Source organism: Rattus norvegicus, chromosome 2, assembly GCF_036323735.1.
Source record: "Rattus norvegicus strain BN/NHsdMcwi chromosome 2, GRCr8, whole genome shotgun sequence".
NCBI classification, from domain to species: Eukaryota; Metazoa; Chordata; class Mammalia; order Rodentia; family Muridae; genus Rattus; species Rattus norvegicus.
In genome coordinates, this window is record NC_086020.1 from 144,142,218 (window position 1) to 144,165,270 (window position 23,053).

General features: G+C 39.2%; 2 protein-coding genes and 1 non-coding gene across 6 annotated transcripts in view; 1 reads left to right on the forward strand and 2 right to left on the reverse strand.

Moving 5' to 3' along the window:
- Positions 1 to 23,053, reverse strand: part of Rpl12-ps2 (ribosomal protein L12, pseudogene 2) — an 852,478-nt gene that overhangs the window by 207,817 nt on the left and 621,608 nt on the right. The window lies entirely within an intron of this gene.
- Rnf13 (ring finger protein 13) overlaps positions 1 to 23,053 on the forward strand; it is a 134,995-nt gene that overhangs the window by 65,692 nt on the left and 46,250 nt on the right. The gene's annotated exons all lie outside the window — the stretch shown is intronic.
- On the reverse strand, positions 21,439 to 21,520 carry Trnap-agg40 (transfer RNA proline (anticodon AGG) 40). Its single transcript has one exon. It is a non-coding gene; the product is annotated as a tRNA-Pro (tRNA).

Sequence of the window (23,053 nt, forward strand, 5' to 3'; positions counted from 1 at the left end):
GAGGTCTTCTATGAAGGTTTGATAGAATTCTGCACTAAACCCGTCTGGACCTGGGCTCTTTTTGGTTGGGAGACCTTTAATGACTGCTTCTATTTCCTTAGGAGTTATGGGGTTGTTTAACTGGTTTATCTGTTCCTGATTTAACTTCGATACCTGGTATCTGTCTAGGAAATTGTCCATTTCCTGAAGATTTTCAAATTTTGTTGAATATAGGTTTTTATAGTAAGATCTGATGTTTTTTTGAATTTCCTCCGAATGTGTAGTTATGTCTCCCTTTTCATTTCTGATTTTGTTAATTTGGACGCACTCTCTGTGTCCTCTCGTTAGTCTGGCTAAGGGTTTATCTATCTTGTTGATTTTCTCAAAGAACCAACTTTTGGTTCTGTTGATTCTTTCTATGGTCCTTTTTGTTTCTACTTGGTTGATTTCAGCTCTGAGTTTGATTATTTCCTGCCTTCTGCTCCTCCTGGGTGTATTTGCTTCTTTTTGTTCTAGAGCTTTTAGGTGTGCTGTCAAGCTGCTGACATATGCTCTTTCCTGTTTCTTTCTGCAGGCACTCAGCGCTATGAGTTTTCCTCTTAGCACAGCTTTCATTGTGTCCCATAAGTTTGAGTATGTTGTATCTTCATTTTCATTAAATTCTAAAATGTTTTTAATTTCTTTCTTTATTTCTTCCTTGACCAGGTTATCATTGAGTAGAGCATTGTTCAATTTCCACGTATATGTGGGCATTCTTCCCTTATTGTTATTGAAGACCAGTTTTAGGCCGTGGTTGCCCGATAGCACGCATGGGATTATTTCTATCTTTCTGTACCTGTTGAGGCCCGTTTTTTGACCAATTATATGGTCAATTTTGGAGAAAGTACCATGAGGAGCTGAGAAGAAGGTATATCCTTTTGCTTTAGGATAGAATGTTCTATAAATATCCGTTAAGTCCATTTGGCTCATGACTTCTCTTAGTCTGTCGACATCACTGTTTAATTTCTGTTTCCATGATCTGTCCATTGATGAGAGTGGGGTGTTGAAATCTCCCACTATTATTGTGTGAGGTGCAATGTGTGTTTTGAGCTTTAGTAAGGTTTCTTTTACATATGTAGGTGCCCTTGTATTTGGGGCATAGATATTTAGGATTGAGAGTTCATCTTGGTGGATTTTTCCTTTGATGAATATGAAGTGTCCTTCCTTATCTTTTTTGATGACTTTTAATTGGAAATTGATTTTATTTGATATTAGAATGGCTACTCCAGCTTGCTTCTTCTGACCATTTGCTTGGAAAGTTGTTTTCCAGCCTTTCACTCTGAGGTAGTGTCTGTCTTTGTCTCTGAGGTGTGTTTCCTGTAGGCAGCAGAATGCAGGGTCCTCGTTGCGTATCCAGTTTGTTAATCTATGTCTTTTTATTGGGGAGTTGAGGCCATTGATATTGAGAGATATTAAGGAATAGTGATTATTGCTTCCCGTTATATTCATATTTGATGTGAGGTTATGTTTGTGTGCTTTCATTCTCTTTGTTTTGTTGCCAAGACGATTAGTTTCTTGCTTCTTCTAGGGTATAGCTTGCCTCCTTATGTTGGGCTTTACCATTTATTATCCTTTGTAGTGCTGGATTTGTAGAAAGATATTGTGTAAATTTGGTTTTGTCATGGAATATCTTGGTTTCTCCATCAATGTTAATTGAGAGTTTTGCTGGATACAGTAATCTGGGCTGGCATTTGTGTTCTCTTAGGGTCTGTATAACATCAGTCCAGGATCTTCTGGCCTTCATAGTTTCTGGCGAGAAGTCTGGTGTGATTCTGATAGGTCTCCCTTTATATGTTACTTGACCTTTTTCCCTTACTGCTTTTAATATTCTTTCTTTATTTTGTGCGTTTGGTGTTTTGACAATTATGTGACGGGAGGTGTTTCTTTTCTGGTCCAATCTATTTGGAGTTCTGTAGGCTTCCTGTATGTCTATGGGTATCTCTTTTTTTAGGTTAGGGAAGTTTTCTTCTATGATTTTGTTGAAGATATTTACTGGTCCTTTGAGCTGGGAGTCTTCACTCTCTTCTATACCTATTATCCTTAGGTTTGATCTTCTCATTGAGTCCTGGATTTCCTGTATGTTTTGGACCAGTAGCTTTTTCCGCTTTACATTATCTTTGACAGTTGAATCAATGATTTCTATGGAATCTTCTGCTCCTGAGATTCTCTCTTCCATCTCTTGTATTCTGTTGGTGAAGCTTGTATCTACAGCTCCTTGTCTCTTCTTTTGGTTTTCTATATCCAGGGTTGTTTCCATGTGTTCTTTCTTGATTGCTTCTATTTCCATTTTTAATTCCTTCAACTGTTTGATTGTGTTTTCCTGGAATTCTTTCAGGGATTTTTGCGATTCCTCTCTGTAGGCTTTTACTTGTTTATTAATGTTTTCCTGTGCTTCCCTAAGTGTGTTCAGGTCTTTCCTGAAGTCCTCCAGCATCATGATCAAATATGATTTTGAAACTAGATCTTGCTTTTCTGGTGTGTTTGGATATTCCATGTTTGTTTTGGTGGGAGAATTGGGCTCCGATGATGGCATGTAGTCTTGGTTTCTGTTGCTTGGGTTCCTGCGCTTGCCTCTCGCCATCAGATTATCTCTAGTGTTACTTTGTTCTGCTATTTCTGACAGTGGCTAGACTGTCCTATAAGCCTGTGTGTCAGGAGTGCTGTAGACCTGTTTTCCTCTCTTTCAGTCAGTTATGGGGACAGAGTGTTCTGCTTTCGGGCGTGTAGTTTTTCCTCTCTACAGGTCTTCAGCTGTTCCTGTGGGCCTGTGTCTTGAGTTCACCAGGCAGCTTTCTTGCAGCAGAAAATTTGGCCTTACCTGTGGTCCCGAGGCTCAGGTTTGCTCGTGGGGTGCTGTCCAGGGGCTCTCTGCAGCGGCAGCAACCAGGAAGACCTGTGCCGCCGTTTCCGGGAGCTTCAGTGCACCAGGGTTCCAGATGGTCTTTGGCTTTTTCCTCTGGCGTCCGAGATGTGTGTGTAGAGAGCAGTCTCTTCTGGTTTCCCAGGCTTGTCTGCCTCTCTGAAGGTTCAGCTCTCCCTCCCACGGGATTTGGGTGCAGAGAACTGTTTATCCGGTCTGTTTCCTTCTGGTTCTGGTGGTGTCTTAGGCACAGGGGTCCTGCCGCTCCTGGGCCCTCCCCCACGGGAGCCCAGAGGCCTTATACAGTTTCCTCTTGGGCCAGGGATGTGGGCAGGGGTGAGCAGTGTTGGTGGTCTCTTCCGCTCTGCAGCCTCAGGAGTGCCCACCTGACCAGGCGGTTGGGTCTCTCTCTCACCCGTCACCTGAGTTTTTGATCTTAGCCATTCTCACTGGTGTGAGGTGAAATCTCAGGGTTTTGATTTGCATTTCCCTTATGACTAAAGATGTTGAACATTTCTTTAGGTGTTTCTCAGCCATTCGGCATTCCTCAGCTGTGAATTCTTTGTTTAGCTCTGAACCCCAATTTTAATAGGGTTATTTGTTTCCCTGCGGTCTAACTTCTTGAGTTCTTTGTATATTTTGGATATAAGGCCTCTATCTGTTGTAGGATTGGTAAAGATCTTTTCCCAATCTGTTGGTTGCCGTTTTGTCCTAACCACAGTGTCCTTTGCCTTACAGAAGCTTTGCAGTTTTATGAGATCCCATTTGTCGATTCTTGATCTTAGAGCATAAGCCATTGGTGTTTCGTTCAGGAAATTTTTTCCAGTGCCTATGTGTTCCAGATGCTTCCCTAGTTTTTCTTCTATTAGTTTGAGTGTGTCTGGTTTGATGTGGAGGTCCTTGATCCACTTGGACTTAAGCTTTGTACAGGGTGAGAAGCATGGATCGATCTGCATTCTTCTACATGTTGCCCTCCAGTTCAACCAGCACCATTTGCTGAAAATGCTATCTTTTTTCCATTGGATGGTTTTGGCTCCTTTGTCAAAAATCAAGTGACCATAGGTGTGTGGGTTCATTTCTGGGTCTTCAATTCTATTCCATTGGTCTATCTGTCTGTCTCTGTACCAATACCATGCAGTTTTTATCACTATTGCTCTGTAATACTGCTTGAGTTCAGGGATAGTGATTCCCCCTGAAGTCCTTTTATTGTTGAGGATAGCTTTAGCTATCCTGGGTTTTTTGTTATTCCAGATGAATTTGCAAATTGTTCTGTCTAACTCTTTGAAGAATTGGATTGGTATTTTGATGGGGATTGCATTGAATCTGTAGATTGCTTTTGGTAAAATGGCCATTTTTACTATATTAATCCTGCCAATCCATGAGAATGGGAGATCTTTCCATCTTCTGAAGTCTTCTTCAATTTCTTTCCTCAGTGTCTTGAAGTTCTTATTGTACAGATCTTTTACTTGCTTGGTTAAAGTCCCACCGAGGTACTTTATATTATTTGCGTCTATTATGAAGGGTGTCGTTTCCCTAATTTCTTTCTCGGCTTGTTTCTCTTTTGTATAGAGGAAGGCAACTGATTTATTTGAGTTAATTTTATACCCAGCCACTTTGCTGAAGTTGTTTATCAGCTTTAGTAGTTCTCTGGTGGAACTTTTGGGATCACTTAAATATACTATCATGTCATCTGCAAATAGTGATATTTTGACCTCTTCTTTTCCAATCTGTATCCCCTTGATCTCCTTTTGTTGTCTGATTGCTCTGGCTAGAACTTCAAGAACTATATTGAATAAGTAGGGAGAGAGTGGGCAGCCTTGCCTAGTCCCTGATTTTAGTGGGATTGCTTCAAGTTTCTCTCCATTTAGTTTAATGTTAGCAACTGGTTTGCTGTATATGGCTTTTACTATGTTTAGGTATGGGCCTTGAATTCCTATTCTTTCCAGGACTTTTATCATGAAGGGGTGTTGAATTTTGTCAAATGCTTTCTCAGCATCTAATGAAATGATCATGTGGTTCTGTTCTTTCAGTTTGTTTATATAATGGATCATGTTGATGGTTTTCCGTATATTAAACCATCCCTGCATGCCTGGGATGAAGCCTACTTGATCATGGTGGATGATTGTTTTGATGTGCTCTTGAATTCGGTTTGCCAGAATTTTATTGAGTATTTTTGCGTCGATATTCATAAGGGAAATTGGTCTGAAGTTCTCTTTCTTTGTTGTGTCTTTGTGTGGTTTAGGTATAAGAGTAATTGTGGCTTCATAGAAGGAATTCGGTAGTGCTCCATCTGTTTCAATTTTGTGGAATAGTTTGGATAATATTGGTATGAGGTCTTCTATGAAGGTCTGATAGAATTCTGCACTAAACCCGTCTGGACCTGGGCTCTTTTTGGTTGGGAGACCTTTAATGACTGCTTCTATTTCCTTAGGAGTTACGGGGTTGTTTAACTGGTTTATCTGTTCCTGATTTAACTTCGATACCTGGTATCTGTCTAGGAAATTGTCCATTTCCTGAAGATTTTCAAATTTTGTTGAATACAGGTTTTTATAGTAAGATCTGATGATTTTTTGAATTTCCTCTGAATCTGTAGTTATGTCTCCCTTTTCATTTCTGATTTTGTTAATTTGGACGCACTCTCTGTGTCCTCTCGTTAGTCTGGCTAAGGGTTTATCTATCTTGTTGATTTTCTCAAAGAACCAACTTTTGGTTCTGTTGATTCTTTCTATGGTCCTTTTTGTTTCTACTTGGTTGATTTCAGCTCTGAGTTTGATTATTTCCTGCCTTCTACTCCTCCTGGGTGTATTTGCTTCTTTTTGTTCTAGAGCTTTTAGGTGTGCTGTCAAGCTGCTGACATATGCTCTTTCCTGTTTCTTTCTGCAGGCACTCAGCGCTATGAGTTTTCCTCTTAGCACAGCTTTCATTGTGTCCCATAAGTTTGAGTATGTTGTATCTTCATTTTCATTAAATTCTAAAAAGTTTTTAATTTCTTTCTTTATTTCTTCCTTGACCAGGTTATCATTGAGTAGAGCATTGTTCAATTTCCACGTATATGTGGGCATTCTTCCCTTATTGTTATTGAAGACCAGTTTTAGGCCGTGGTTGCCCGATAGCACGCATGGGATTATTTCTATCTTTCTGTACCTGTTGAGGCCCGTTTTTTGACCAATTATATGGTCAATTTTGGAGAAAGTACCATGAGGAGCTGAGAAGAAGGTATATCCTTTTGCTTTAGGATAGAATGTTCTATAAATATCCGTTAAGTCCATTTGTCTCATGACTTCTCTTAGTCTGTCGACATCACTGTTTAATTTCTGTTTCCATGATCTGTCCATTGATGAGAGTGGGGTGTTGAAATCTCCCACTATTATTGTGTGAGGTGCAATGTGTGTTTTGAGCTTTAGTAAGGTTTCTTTTACGTATGTAGGTGCCCTTGTATTTGGGGCATAGATATTTAGGATTGAGAGTTCATCTTGGTGGATTTTTCCTTTGATGAATATGAAGTGTCCTTCCTTATCTTTTTTGATGACTTTTAGTTGGAAATTGATTTTATTTGATATTAGAATGGCTACTCCAGCTTGCTTCTTCTGACCATTTGCTTGGAAAGTTGTTTTCCAGCCTTTCACTCTGAGGTAGTGTCTGTCTTTGTCTCTGAGGTGTGTTTCCTGTAGGCAGCAGAATGCAGGGTCCTCGTTGCGTATCCAGTTTGTTAATCTATGTCTTCTTATTGGGGAGTTGAGGCCATTGATATTGAGAGATATTAAGGAATAGTGATTATTGTTTCCCTTTATATTCATATTTGGATGTGAGGTTATGTTTGTGTGCTTTCATTCTCTTTGTTTTGTTGCCAAGACGATTAGTTTCTTGCTTCTTCTAGGGTATAGCTTGCCTCCTTATGTTGGGCTTTACCATTTATTATCCTTTGTAGTGCTGGATTTGTAGAAAGATATTGTGTAAATTTGGTTTTGTCATGGAATATCTTGGTTTCTCCATCAATGTTAATTGAGAGTTTTGCTGGATACAGTAACCTGGGCTGGCATTTGTGTTCTCTTAGGGTCTGTATGACATCAGTCCAGGATCTTCTGGCCTTCATAGTTTCTGGCGAGAAGTCTGGTGTGATTCTGATAGGTCTCCCTTTATATGTTACTTGACCTTTTTCCCTTACTGCTTTTAATATTCTTTCTTTATTTTGTGCGTTTGGTGTTTTGACAATTATGTGACGGGAGGTGTTTCTTTTCTGGTCCAATCTATTTGGAGTTCTGTAGGCTTCTTGTATGTCTATGGGTATCTCTTTTTTTAGGTTAGGGAAGTTTTCTTCTATGATTTTGTTGAAGATATTTACTGGTCCTTTGAGCTGGGAGTCTTCACTCTCTTCTATACCTATTATCCTTAGTTTTGATCTTCTCATTGAGTCCTGGATTTCCTGTATGTTTTGGACCAGTAGCTTTTTCCGCTTTACATTATCTTTGACAGTTGAGTCAATGATTTCTATGGAATCTTCTGCTCCTGAGATTCTCTCTTCCATCTCTTGTATTCTGTTGGTGAAGCTGGTATCTACAGCTCCTTGTCTCTTCTTTTGGTTTTCTATATCCAGGGTTGTTTCCATGTGTTCTTTCTTGATTGCTTCTATTTCCATTTTTAATTCCTTCAACTGTTTGATTGTGTTTTCCTGGAATTCTTTCAGGGATTTTTGTGTCTCCTCTCTATGGGCTTCTACTTGTTTATTTATGTTTTCCTGGAATTCTTTCAGGGATTTTTGCGATTCTTTCAGGCATTTTTGCGATTCCTCTCTGTAGGCTTCTACTTGTTCTCTAATGGAGTTCTTCATGTCTTTCTTGAAGTCCTCCAGCATCATGATCAAAATGATTTTGAAACTAGATCTTGCTTTTCTGGTGTGTTTGGATATTCCATGTTTGTTTTGATGGGAGAATTGGGCTCCGATGGTGCCATGTAGTCTTGGTTTCTGTTGCTTGGGTTCCTGCGCTTGCCTCTCGCCATCAGATTATCTCTAGTGTTACTTTTTTCTGCTATTTCTGACAGTGGCTAGACTGTCCTATAAGCCTGTGTGTCAGGAGTGCTGTAGACCTGTTTTCCTCTCTTTCAGTCAGTTATGGGGACAGAGTGTTCTGCTTTCGGGCGTGTAGTTTTTCCTCTCTACAGGTCTTCAGTTGTTCCTGTGGGCCTGTGTCTTGAGTTCACCAGGCAGCTTTCTTGCAGCAGAAAATTTGGTCTTACCTGTGGACCTGAGGCTCAAGTTCGCTCATGGGGTGCTGCCCAGGGGCTCTCTGCAGCGGCAGCAACCAGGAAGACCTGTGCTGCCCCTTCCGGGAGCTTCAGTGCACCAGGGTTCCAGATGGTCTTTGGCTTTTTCCTCTGGCGTCCGAGATGTGTGTGCAGGGAGCAGTCTCTTCTGGTTTCCCAGGCTTGTCTGCCTCTCTGAAGGTTTAGCTCTCCCTCCCACGGGATTTGGGTGCAGAGAACTGTTTATCTGGTCTGTTTCTTTCAGGTTCTGGTGGTGTCTCAGGCAGGTGTCCTGCTGCTCCTGGGCCCTCCCCCACGGGAGCCCAGAGGCCTTATACAGTTTCCTCTTGGGCCAGGGATGTGGGCAGGGGTGAGCAGTGTTGGTGGTCTCTTCTGCTCTGCAGCCTCAGGAGTGCCCACCTGACCAGGCCGTTGGGCCTCTCTCTTACCGGGTCTGGGAGCAGAGAGCTGCTCCCTATATATATATATATTTTTTTTTTTATGGGATTTTTGTCTTTCATCTTTAAGGGCTTCTACTTGTTTACCTATGTTCTCCTGTATTACTTTAAGGGAGTTGTTTATGTTCTTCTTAAAGTTCTATATCCTCGTCATTTGGATTTTTAAATCCAAATCTTGCTTTTCTGGTGTGTTGGTGTATCCAGTACTTGCTCTGGTGGGACAACTGGGTTCTGATGATGCCAAGTAGCTTCGGTTTCTGTTGCTTAGATTCTTTTTTTCTTTTTCTTTTTCTTTTTTTATTAACTTGAGTATTTCTTATTTACATTTCGAGTGTTAATCCCTTTCCCCTTTTCCAGGCAAACATCCCCCAATCCCTCTCCCTCCCCTTCTTTATGCTTGTTCCCCCCCCCATCCTCCCCCCATTGCTGCTCTCCCCCCAACAATCATGTTGACTGGGGGTTCAGTCTTAGCAGGACCAAGGGCTTCCCCTTCCACTGGTGATCTTACTAGGATATTCATTGCTACCTATGAGGTCATAGTCCAGGGTCAGTCCATGTATAGTCTTTAGGTAGTGGCTTAGTCACTGGAAGCTCTGGTTGCTTGGCATTGTTGTTCATAAGGGGTCTCGAGCCCCTTCAAGCACTTCCAGTTCTTTCTCTGATTCCTTCAACGGGGGTCCTATTCTCAGTTCAGTGGTTTGCTGCTGGCATTCGCCTCTGTATTTGCCGTATTCTGGCTGTGTCTCTCAGGAGAGATCTACATGCGGTTCCTGTCTGCCTGCACTTCTTTGCTTCATCCATCTTGTCTAATTGGGTGGCTGTATATGTATGGGCTACATGTGGGGCAGCCTCTGAATGGGTGTTCCTTCTGTGTCTGTTTTAATCTTTCCCTCTCTTTTTTTTTTTTTTAAGATTTATTTATTTTATGTATGTGAGTACACTGCCGCCTTCTTCAGACACACCAGATGAGGTCATCGGATATCATTGCAGATGGTTGTGAGCCACCATGTGGTTGCTGGGATTTGAACTCAGGACCTAGGGAAGAGCAGTCAGTGCTCCTAAGCACTGAGCCATCTCTCCAGCCCCAATCTTTCCCTCTCTATTCCCTGCCAAGTGTATTCTTGTTCCCCTTTTAAAGAAGGAGTGAAGCATTCACATTTTGATCATCCGTCTTGAGTTTCATGTGTTCTAGGCACCTAGGGTAATTCAAGCATTTGGGCTAATAGCCACTTATCAATGAGTGCATACCATGTGTGTTTTCCTGTGATTGGGTTATCTCACTCAGGATGATATTTTCCATTTCCGACCATTTGTCTATGAATTTCATAAAGGCATTGTTTTTGATAGCTGAGTAATATTCCATTGTGTAGATGTACCACATTTTCTGTATCCATTCCTCTGTTGAAGGGCATCTGGGTTCTTTCCAGCTTCTGGCTATTATAAATAAAGCTGCGATGAACATAGTGGAGCACGTGCCTTTTTTATATGTTGGGGCATCTTGTGGGTATATGCCCAAGAGAGGTATAGCTGGATCCTCAGGCAGTTCAATGTCCAATTTTCTGAGGAACCTCCAGACTGATTTCCAGAATGGTTGTACCAGTCTACAATCCCACCAACAATGGAGGAGTGTTCCTCTTTCTGCGCATCCTCACCAGCATTTGTTGTCACCTGAGTTTTTGATCTTAGCCATTCTCACTGGTATGAGGTGAAATCTCAGGGTTGTTTTGATTTGCATTTCCCTTATGACTAAAGATGTTGAACATTTCTTTAGGTGTTTCTCAGCCATTCGGCATTCCTCAGCTGTGAATTCTTTGTTTAGTTCTGAACCCCATTTTTTAATAGGGTTTCTTGTCTCCCTGCGGTCTAACTTGAGTTCTTGAGTTCTTTGTATATTTTGGATATAAGGCCTCTATCTGTTGTAGGATTGGTAAAGATCTTTTCCCAATCTGTTGGTTGCCGTTTTGTCCTAACCACTGTGTCCTTTGCCTTACAGATGTTGCTTAGGTTCTTAGCCTGCCTTTCACCATCTGGATATCTCTGGTATTAGCTGGTCTTTCTGTCTCTGACTGGAGTTTGTTCCTTCTGTGGGCCTGTGAGCTTGTGATCTTTGGAGTGAGAGCACTCCTCAGAAACAAGCTCTCTCCAGGCAGAATTTGTGTCAGGAGGGCTGTGGGACAGCTTTAGCTCTGGGTGCAGATGGTGACTGGAAGGGTCTTGTCCCAGGCTGCTCCGAGGCTGGTCTCTCTCTTTGGACAGTTATTGGAGTGAAAATGAGGTCTCACCTGTGGGCTTAGGAGTGTCAGCACTTCTGGGAGACCAGGCGGGATTTGGGTCTGGAATGATGTAGGAGAGCCTTAGCTCTGGGTGCACATGGAGACCGGTTGGTATGATTTGTTTTTTAATATAACTCCTTAGCATAATAACTAATATTTTATGTAGTTTTGTGTATGAAATCTTAAATATAGGGCCTAGGGCACCGGAACAGTGAGCAGACATTAAAGAACATGTGTACTCAAGATCTATCACTGGGTGGCACTCAATCAACATTCTGATTGTAATTGTTCTATCACTGTTATTTGTCAAGGACTATGTGAATTCTTGTCATTTGAGACAGTCTTAGTGGACAGATAGCAAATACAGATTTCGTTTGTTCATGTTAATGAACGTCTTAAAAACTTGTGTTCAGTGATTATCTCATTGGAAAGACACTTCTGCTTTATTAAGTTGAGAAATATTAAGATTGGTTGAGATATGAATTCTGTCAATCAGCACATAAAAAGTAATATAAGTACAAACTTGAATAGATAGAACTTAAATTTATTAATCAGTGCTAACCTTTATTCTTAATTACTGTTTTCTGATGATAAAGGTATATTCTTCCTAGTGGGTCCTTTGAATGTTATATTCAAAGAAGGTTTTTCTTTCTGATCAGAACTTGAACTTTTCCTGACTTCCTTGAGCTCTGGAAATTGATCAATTTATACTTTTTTTTCTTGTTAGATCTGGGGATAGATTATTTATATGGGCTCATGGAGTTTTGTTTTAAGCATGCATATTTTATGTTCAGCTAAAAATCTAAGGGAATGGCATGCAAATTTCTGAAGTGGTTTCTTTGCATAGCATTCTGCTGTACAGCATTCTATGTACCCTAGTTTAAAAATTCAAATTTAAGCCAACACACCCTCTACGAATTCACATATTTGTGTTCATGACTCTGGAACTACTATGCTCTATATTACTTTGCTAGACTGTGATCCAACAGAAAGGCAGGGCATATAAAAGTAATGTTGCCTTATGTTAAAATAATAGTGATCTAGACTTGAGGCTTAGATGTATGTGACCTTGGATAGGCCTTCTTTCCATTCCCTGGATATTTCCTGAGAGTTTCAAACTTTTAGCTTTGTTTACAATAAAGGCCTTCTACCTTCCTGCATTCCTGTGGTCTAAAATCGCATTTATCAATTGTATTGTTTTCAGGAACCACTGTGATCTCATTTAGAATCCTTAGCCATCTTTTGAAGATAGAGATTTCAAAGCCACTAAAATTATTATTAATAATTAATTATATTAACAACAACAAGAACAAGAACAAGAACAACAACAACAACATCCCCTAAAACCAAAAGCCACAATGTTAAAACAAACTACTAGAACTCCCAGTAGAGCTGCAGCTATTCCTGAGAGAAGGTTTTTTTTTTTTTTTTTTTTTTTTCCAGAGCTGGGGGCCGAACCCAGGGCCTTGTGCTTGCTAGGCAAGCGCTCTACCACTGAGCTAAATCCCCAACCCCACTGCAGCTATTCCTGAAGAGCCCCTGCAGTCCTTTTTTTGGTCCTACTCCTTTCTGATTTCTTCTCTTTTTCTTAATTCCAAATTTTCTTTATACTGGTTGGTCATATAATTTTTTTTTTTTTTTGCATGGATGCTACCAATCCTGATTTGACTTGAGTCAGAGACCCTAAGAGGAAATCCCCACACTGCTGAGGGTGACAGCGTAGGTCTTTGCTCAACCTACCTGTCCCTGCTCCTTACATTGCTAGTTGTTAAGCCCATCTGCCTGTTTGAGGTAGTCTCCTGTTTTTGCTCTTTCACCCCCCCCATCACTTGTTAATATAAGAAATTATTTTTTATGTGTCTTAGTTTGTGTTTTACTGCTATGAACAGAAACAATGACCAAGGCAATTTATAAGGATGACATTTCATTGGGGCTGGCTTACAGTTCAGAGCTTCAGTCCGTTATCATCAAGACAGAGGCATGGCAGCATCCAGGCAGATGTGGGCCTGGAGGAGCTGAGAGTTCTACATCTTGTTCCAAAGGCAGCCAGGAGAAGACTGGCTTCTGGGCAGCTAGGATGAGGGTATTAAAGCCCTCACCCACAGTGACACACCTACTCCAACAAGGCTACACCTCGTAATGGTGCCACTCCCTGGGCCAAGCCTATACAAACTATCACAGTCAGAGAACAGCTTTTAAATTTGAAGGGTTGGCTTGCATTCAGATAAAAAATTTACAAGTTTGTTTAGTTTAATACAGTAATTTTTCTTTTAAAATATTTTTCCTACCTATCATGCTTCTATGATTTTTGCAGGTAGATGTGCATATATGTTTGCTTATCTCTTGGTGGAGTAACCACAAATTATACTTGACTATTGGATAGACATTAGAGGATATTAAAAATGATAGGAAAGATAAAAAATGTGGACTATGTTTTCTTTGAAGTTTTTTTGAAAAAATATAGCCAGGTTTATTCAAAATACTGAGTTAATAAATGAATTTATTTGCTGGAAGTCTTTAAATGTTTGCCTCTAGTTGGATTGGTGTGATCTTTTTACATAGTAAATCTCCATACCTCTCAAATTTAACATATTCAAAGACAGTTGTAGTCCTCTATCAAGTCAGGCTTAGTTTATCAGTTTTGTGGCTTTTGGTCAAAGACATCTTCCAGGTATGAGGTTAAAAATAAAGTTAGTTTTGAATTATTACTACCATCCTATCTTGTTAAATCCAGCCACACCAGATTGCTCTAAAACAACATTTATACCCTGTCTATCCTTTTTCAAGTGTCAGCTTGGAATTCAGCACAAGGGGAAACTCCAAGTTGGCTGTTCTGAACTGTCTCCATAATCTGTTCCTCCTTTCCCCTTTTCTCCTTTCCCTCTGATTATCAGCAGAAATAAAAGCGAATTGCCATGCATTAATCACAATGAAAACATATTTCCTATGTGCCAGGAGCTGTCTAGGTACTGTTTTTAGAGCTTTGCATATGTTAACTTGTTAAATCTTCAGGACAACATTCTTGATGGGCATTCATTTTATGGAAGTGACTTACTAAATAGCTACATCTTGTAATAATAAGAGCAGCACGCAAGGCCAAGTTATCTGGTTATGAGATTCTGCTGCTCAAGTTTCCTTCCTTCCAGGGGTACCCTTCTCTTCAAGTCAAGTAGCTCTTCCTGTTTATAATTTAGTTTTGGTTATATCTTTTAGTATGCTGTTATAGGCTTGTTGTTGCTCTCTTTTCTGCAAGAAAAAAAAATCTCTTCTGTATCTTTCTATGATTAAACCAAACTTTCTCTACTGTAGACATTTAATTCAAGTTCCATAAAATGTGCTGCATAGGTATTTCATGCTGTGACATTTTCTTTAAGTTTCTACTTTATTGCAGTATTTTAACAGATTTCTTCTAGACACATGTTGTTTCTTTAATAAAGTTTTGTTTTTCCCTATAGGGGGCCCTAACGTACCCAGGTCAGTTTCAGTCTCCCTTTCCAGCCCTGGTAAGATGCTAAGTGCTTACCTGTAGTGATGCTGGCCTCGGCCTGATCTGTTAGCGAGGCCACTGTGCTGTTCAGCTTTTCTTTACTGTCACTGTAAGGTGCCGGTCTGAGATAAGCAGTCTGTGGAGAGAAAATGCACTTTTTAGTCATAGTCTCCAAGAATTCTATCTGTGATTCCTTGGCTCTGTTGCTTCTGGGTGGGGAGCATGTGGCAGAACAATGTGCTTACTAAACGGGATGGAAGCAAAAGGAGCCCAAGGAATAGGCTAGCATTCTACAGTCTCCCAAAGGCAAGCCCCCACTCATCTAAAACGTCCCATTAAGATCTTCCTTCTAAAGTTTCCAACACCTTCTAAGGACTAATCTAAGGACTGAGATTTTAATATGGGTCTTTGGGATATTCTAGATCCAAACCACAGCCTAAGCTTCTCTCTAATCTAATACAATGCTGTTCCATACCAGCTCTGCCTATCTTGCCTCACTTCTAAATAGTAGGGCCTTGGTGAACATAGGAGATAATAGTACAAATGTCTAGCAATGAGAGGTTCCTTTGTTCTTACCATTTTTGTTCTTGAACTTAGTTATCTATGTCAAATTAATTAATAGCTCCTCAAGTTCTAAATCTCATGAGTCCTTCATTCATGGTCATCTTTAGAACACAATTACTTCTTTCTTCTTATAAGGTATATTATATTATATTCTAGTGTTGTTATTACCAATTTATTCAAACTGAAAAAGATGAACTATTGTTTTGTTTCCAGGATTTCCTTTGCAACTTGTCTCATGGATGCCATTATCATTAGAGTGTGCTATCTTCTGACACACTGCTGATTGATAATAACAGGTCCTTCCTTATCTCCTTGAAACTCTCTGTTAGATGCCACCTGGTCTGCACAACACAATGTAAAATATTCAGTATATTCCCTGCAGCTTAAGCCAATAGTTCTGACCAGTCCTTTAAAAGGTAGAGTAGTGATGTCGTTCATTAGGTTTGCATTACTTGTGATGGCTGTTTTGGATTGAGGGTTTTATTCACTGTGATTTTATTCATGAATCTTTCATTCTTTGCTTCCATCCCACACCATGTGTTTGAGGCTGCATTTTATGAATGTAAAACCATGCACATAATTACTAAATGATTTAGGTTTTATTTCTGTTTCATGTGTTCTTAAAAATACCAGCTGCTGCTTAGTTGAAAATGTAATTTAATTTGACTGACACTTGAGATTTATAGTTTCTAAATGTGAATATATTTTCCTTGTTTGTTTTCAAAAGCATTTTGGTACATATGTTAATGTGTTGCTTGATTTCTCTTCACTTCTTCATTTTAAAAATCAATAAAAACATTTTTTGGGGGGCAAATTGTTAAACTTAAAAACATTTATCTATCTATCTCAGAGTTTACACTTAAGCACACAGAATTCTATCCCATTTTATTGGTTTTACTTTTTTTTTATTTTAGAAGCTTTTATTTATTTATTTTTTTTAGCAGAAACAGCTTTTGATGGTAATATAATTTTACATTTTGTTTCTGAAAATAGTTGCATGCTAGATATGTGAAGTAAATATTTATCTTTACTTGCTTGATAAGGTCTTAAAAACTTAGTGGCTGCTTTATTTACACACATACCTGCATGCTGTTGTTAATCCAGTCATTCATGTTGATGTGTTAAAACCCAAGAGTGAGGGTTTGGAGAGATGTGCTGAAAAAATAAATTACAAGTTTTCCTTTCCAGCCCGGGCTCCCAGAATGATGACCCTGAGACAATTATTATAAATGCCTAAGCATCGTCTCATTCCCTGACTAGCTTGTAACTTATTTAACCCATTCAAACTATTCTATGTCTACCTCTAGTTACCTCTCCTCCAGTCCTGCCCACTTCTTTCTTTGCATTTCCTCAGCATCTTCCTCAGTACCTCCCTCAGCGTCTAGATCTATTCTTGCTCTAATCTCTCCCTGTGTTGCTTTGATCTGTTACTGTTTCCCAGAATCCTCTCAGTTCCTGCCAGTGTCCCACTTCTATGTCCAGCCTCAGCTCATTGGCCATTGGCTTTTTTATTGACAGATGATGCTTATAAGGTGCTCTCTCTGCAGCGATGGCTCAGCAGGTAATATTACTTGCTGTGTAAGCCTGGCAACCTGAGTTCAGTCCCTTAATCTACAGAAAGGTGGAAGAGAACGACTCCTGAAAGTTGGCCTCTGACCTTGACAAGTACAGTGTGCCACACTGCACTCTCGCTCCCATACACACCCCTATAACCACCAGGAACAAGATCAATAATTATTACAGTTCACAAATCATTTTGGAGTGAGAAAGCATCTTATAAAACAGATGATACTTTGTCTTCTCACCAGAAAACATAGGTAGAGAGCTTCTGGAGATGTAAAGAACCTTTGATAAGCTGTTTTGCAATTGGGATGGTACATGTATGCGGGAGTTTAACATGTGGCTTAGTTTTAAGTTAATAGAATATTAATACCTGGGTAAATAGAGTGATGAAAGTACTTGAAGCAGGGAATGGCTGGTGTGGGAGGGGATGATGTATAGAAAAAGGCATGAGGCAGAGTCAGTCAGTGTGGACGTTTAAGGCATTCAGAAGATAGAGCCTGATGGAGATAGTGTCGGAAGCAAGATCGCACCTAGCCTCTTTGTCTGTTTAGGAAGACTGAGGCGTCAGTAAGGACAACAGTGCTTCTGATCCATCTTTGGTCTCTATTGTTCTTTATTGTGGTTTCCATGGTGGCTTTGTCAGTCCTAACATGCTACATCTTTGCTCCCAGAGAAGTAAAGTTAGCTTTAAAAAAAATTGACTCTTAATCACCTTAAAGCTAAAATAATAAATGTATGTTCTTAATTATTGACCTTTTCTTTGCATAAGTACAGAATATGCTAGGTTTGTTAATCTATAGATTTCTTGTCATTATTCCTAATGTTAGTTAAAGTTCTTCATCTTAAGGGTCCTAGGTCAGTGAACTATTTTTTAACAAGTTCTTCAGAAAATCTTTCTTGCCCAATTTTGCCACTTATATAACCTTCTGATATAAACCAATAATCTTCAGTGACATTTGATTTGTGATGTTCTTCTCTGTGTCAGGCTGTTTTGTAGACGATGGAGGCATGGATTCGGATAAAATATTCCTGTCTTAAGACACTCATATCTCACAGACTTAATTTTTAAAAAATAAGATCATTAAAATTATTTGAATTCATTTAGCTTTTCCATTGGTGGTAGCTTTAGAGAAATCACAGGTAATGTAAAGAGAATTTGCTGTGCAAAGCTGATTTGCCATGCATACATAGCCTTTTTCTCTTTAGCTTGTTTGTCAGATTTAGAGGATGAATAGTTAGACATTGTTTTTATTCCTGAGAACTCAACCCTAGACTTGCCCTGACTCTTTGGAACTTAGTGTAGGTTTTACCTCTTACATTTCAGCAAGTTTCACTATTTGTAGTACTGCTAACTGAAATAAAACTAGTGATCAGATCTAGGAATTCTTTTTGAAGAATTAAGGGGTCTGCTTATAAAAAGCATCAATTATAAAGTGATATATTCCATGAGTTTCTTGACATTAAATATTTAATATATAACAATATTTATAGTTTTAAAATATAATTTGTTTTAAAACAATAAGAATTTTGAAAAATATGTGTAAAGATATATATTATATTTATCATGCTTTATTTACTTAGCATGGTTGGACACTTTTTTTTTCTTTTTGCATTTTTATTTTATTAACTTGAGTATTTCTTATTTACATTTCGAGTGTTATTCCCTTTCCCGGTTTACAGGCCAACATCCCCCTAACCCCTCCCCCTCCCCTTCTTTATGAGTGTTCCCCTCCCCATCCTCCCCCCATTGCCGCCCTCCCCCCAACAATCACGTTCACTGGGGGTTCAGTCTTAGCAGGACCCAGGGCTTCCCCTTACACTGGTGATCTTACTAGGATATTCATTGCTACCTATGAGGTCAGAGTCCACGGTCAGTCCATGTATAGTCTTTAGGTAGTGGCTTAGGGTTGGACACTTTTCAAATCCTTCATGTTGGAAACTTGCCACACAACTAACTACTTCCTATGTTCATCAGTTACTATTTTAGAATATTTAAAAAACAATAAAGCAACTCTCTTTATTGAGAGAGGAAATAAATTTTGCCTGCAGGTTATTTCTAATTTTTATTTTTAAATTTTATCTTTGTTGGATATTTTATGAATTTATATTTCAATTGTTATCCCCTTTTCCCCCCCTCCCATACTTTCTCTCCCCTCCCCCTGATTCTGTGAGGATGCTCCCACTCCTACCCATGCACTCCCACCTCAATACCCTGGCATTACTTTACATTGGGGAAACAGGCCTTCACAGGACCAAGGACTTTGCCTCTGATTGATGTTGGACAATGCCATCCTCTGCCATATATGTGGCTGGAGTCATGGGTCCCTCCATGTGTACTCATTGGTTGGTGGTTTAGTACCTGGTACCTCTGGTGGGGTCTGGTTGGTTGATATTGTTGTTCTTCCTATAGTATTGCAACCCCCCTTCAGCTCCTTCAGTATTTTCTCTAACTCCTCCATTGGAGTCCCCTTGTTTAGTCCAATGGTTAGCTGCAAGTATTCTCATTTGTATTAGGGCTCTGGCAGAGCCTCTCAGGAGACACCCATATCTGATTCTTGTCAGCAAGTACTTCTTGTTATCAGCCGTAGTGACTGGGTTTGGTGGCTGCATATAGGACAGATCCCCAGCTGGGGCAGTCTCTGAATGACCTTTTCTTCACTCCCTGCTCTACATTTTGTCCCTGTATTTCCTCCTGTGAGTATTTTGTTCTCCTTTCTAAGAAGAAATGAAGCATCTACACTTTGGTCTTCCTTCTTCTTGAGCTTCATATTCATATGATCTGTGACTTTTTTCTTAGGTATTCAAAGCTTTTGCGTTAATACCCACTTATCAGTGAGTTCATACCATGTGTGTTCTTTTGTAACTGGGTTACCTCATTCAGGATGAATGACATCTGAGTTCTTTCCAGCTTCTGGCTATTATAAATAAGGCTGCTATGAACATAGTAGAGCACATGTCCTTGTTATATGTTGGAGCATCTTTTGTGTGTATTCCCAGGAGTGGGATAGCTGGGTCCGCAGGTAGAACTATGTTCAGTTTTCTGAGGAACTGCCAGACTGATTTCTAGAGTGGTTGTACCAGCTTGCAATCCCACCAACAATGGAGGAGGGTTCCTCTTTCTCCACATCCTTGCCAGCATCTACTGTCACCTGAGTTTTTGATCTGAGCCATTCTGACTGGTGTGAGGTGGAATCTCTGGGTTGTTTTGATTTGCATTTCCTTGATGACTAAGGATGTTGAACATTTCTTTAGGTGCTTCTCAGCCATTTGGCATTCCTCAGTTGAGAATTCTTTGTTTAGCTCTGCACCTCATTTTTAATAGGGTTATTTGATTCTCTGAAGTCTAACTTCTTGAGTTCTTTGTATATATTTGATATTAGCCCTCTATCTGATGTATGCTTGGTAAAGACCTTTTCCCAATCTGTTGGTTGCCATTTTGTCCTACTGAGAGTGTCCTTTGCCTTACAGAAGCTTTGCAATTTTATGAGGTCTCATTTGTTGATTCTTGATCTTAGAGCAGAAGCCATTGGTGTTCTGTTCGGAAAAATTTCCCCAGTGCCCATGTATTCAAGGCTCTTGCTTACTTTCTCTTCTATTAGTTTTAGTGTATCTGGATTTTTTTGTGGAGGTCTTTGATCCGATCCTCTTCAACTTGAGCTTTGTATAAGGACATAAGAGTGTATCGATTTGCATTCTTCTGCATGCTGGCCACCAGTTGAACCAGCACCATTTGTTGAAAATGCTGTCTTTTTTTCCATTCGATGGTTTTGGCTCCTTTGTCAAAGATCAAGTGGCCATAGTGTAGGTTCATTTCTGGGTCTTCAATTCTATTCCATTCATCTACCTGCCTGTCCCTGTACCAATACCATACAGTTTTTATCATGATTGCTCTGTAATATAGCCTTAGGTCAAGGATGGTGATTCCCTAAGAAGTTATTTTATTGTTGAAACTAATTTTTTTTTTTTTTGCTATCCTAGGTTTTTTGCTTTTCCAAATGAATTTCCAAATTGCTCTTTCTAATTCTATGAAGAATTGAGTTGGAATTTTGATGGGGATTGCATTGAATCTGGAGATTTCTTTTGCCAAATGACCATTTTTTTTACTGTATTAATCCTGCCAATCCATGAGCATGGGATATATTTCCATCTTCTGAGATCTTCTTTGATTTTTCTCTTCAGAGACTTGAAGTTCTTGTCATACAGATCTTTTACTTGCTTTGTTAGAGTCACCCCAAGGTATTTTATATTATTTGTGGCTATTGTGAAGGGTGTCATTTCCTTAATATTTCTAATTTTTATAAAAGGAATTTTATGTAACATTGTTGAGCCAGTTGATCTGTTTGATACACATATAAATAAATACATATATACATATATTATTATTATTATTACTATTATTACTATTATTATTATTACATCTGACCTCTCCCTTCACTCCTCATGTGGGTTATTTCTTTGTTTCTTTATATAGTGTATTACATTGACTGATTTTTATATGTTGTTCTATTCCTGCATCTCTGAGATAAAGCCTATTTGTTCATGGTGGGTGATCTTTTCGATGTGTACTTAGATTTGATTTGAAAGGTATTTTGTTGAGTAATTTTGCATCAGTGTTCATAAGGGAAATTAGTCTGTAATCTCTTGTCGATTTTTTGTATAGTTTAGGTATCAGGGTGACTGTGGCCACGTAAAATTAATTTGGCAGTGTCCTTGTGTTTCTATTTGTGGAATAATTTCAGGAGTATGGGCATTAGCTTTTCTTTAAGTCTGGTAGAATTCTGAGCTAAACGTGCCTGGTGCTTGGCTTCCTGTTGTTCTTAGGAGAACTTTAACCAGTGGTTCTATTTTCTTAGGGGTTATAGATCTATTTAAATTGTTTATCTCACCTTGGTTTAACTTGGTATATGGTATTTATCGAGAAAATGATCTTTTTTTTTTTTTTTTTTTGTTTTGTTTTTTTTTTTGGTTCTTTTTTTTCGGAGCTGGGGATCGAACCCAGGGCCTTGCGCTTCCTAGGCAAGCGCTCTACCACTGAGCTAAATCCCCAACCCCCGAAAATGATCGTTTTTATTTTTCCAATTTTGTGGAGTAGAACTTTTTTAAATATGACTTGATGGCTCTTTGGATTTCCTTGGCATCTGTTGTCATGTTCCCCTTTCACTTCTGATTCCCTTAATTTTTGATATTCTTTCTTTGTATTTTAGTTGGTTTAGAAAAGGGTTTGTCTGTTTTGTTAATTTTCTCTAATAACCAACTCTTTGTTTCATTGATTTTTTTTTATTCTCTTTGTTTTTATTTTACTAATTTCATCCCTCTTTCCCTTTTTTTCCTGCATCGATCCCTCTTGTGTATGCTTGCTTCATTTTCTAGAGCTTTCAGGATTGCTGATAAGTTGCTAGTATGAGATCCCTCTGGTTTCCTTATGTAGGCACTTAGTGCTATGAGCTTTCCTCTTAGCAATCCTTTCATTGTGCCATAAGTTTGGGCATGTTGTGCATTCATTTTCTTTGAATTCTAGCAAGTCGTTAACTTTTTTCTTTATTTCTACCTTGACTCAGTGGTCATTCAGTAGATAGTTGTTCAGTTTCAATGAGTTTGTAAACTTTCTGTTGTTTCTCTTTTTGTTGAACTCCAGTTTTGATCCATGGTGGTCTGATAGGATAAGGGTGGTATTTCAGTTTCCTTGTATCTGTTGAGACTTGCTTTGTGACCAAGTATGTAGTAAATTTGGAGAATGTTCTATGAAGTACTGAGAAGAAAGTATATTTGTTTGTGTTTCAGTGTGGGTATCTGTTAGGTCCATTTGGCTCAATGTCTAATAGCTCTGGTATTTCTCTGTTTAGTGTTTGTCTGGATGACCTGTCCATTGGCTAGAGTGGGCTATTATCAGTGAAGTTGTCCACTATCAATGTGTGAAGGTCAGCGCATGCCTTAAACTTTAGTAGTGTTTTCTTTATAAATATGGGTGTTCTTGCAAAGCATAGATGTTAAGAACTTAAAGATCATTTTGGTGGACTTTTCCTTTGAGTATGAAATGTCCTCTTTTCCTTGATTAACTTCGTTTGAAGTCTATTTTGTTAGATATTAGAATGAGTGCCCCAGCTTGCTTCTTCATTTGCTTTGCTTGGAAAATCTTTTTCCAACTCTTTGCTCTGAGGTAAAGTTTATCTTTGAAGCTGAGATGAGTTTTTGTATGCCGCAGAAGGATGGTTTCTGTTTTGTGTCCATTTTGTTAGCCTGGGTCTTTTCGTTGAAGAATTGAGTCCGTTGATATTGAGAGACATCAAGATCAATGTCTGTTAATTCCTGTTATTTGCTTGTTGTTGTTGTTGGTTGTGTGTGTGTGTGTGTGTGTGTGTGTGTGTGTCTGTGTCTGTGTCTGTGTCTGTGTCTGTGTCTGTGTCTGTGTCTGTGTCTGTGTCTGTGTCTGTCTGTCTGTCTGTCTGTCTGTCTATATGCTTTTCTTCTTTTGGTTTTGCTGGTGTTAGATTATTTATTTCCTGTGTTTTTTTGTTTGTAGTTAAACTCCTTAGGATAGAGTTCTCCTTAGCACTTTCTGTGGATTTGTAGATAGATATTGTTTAAATTT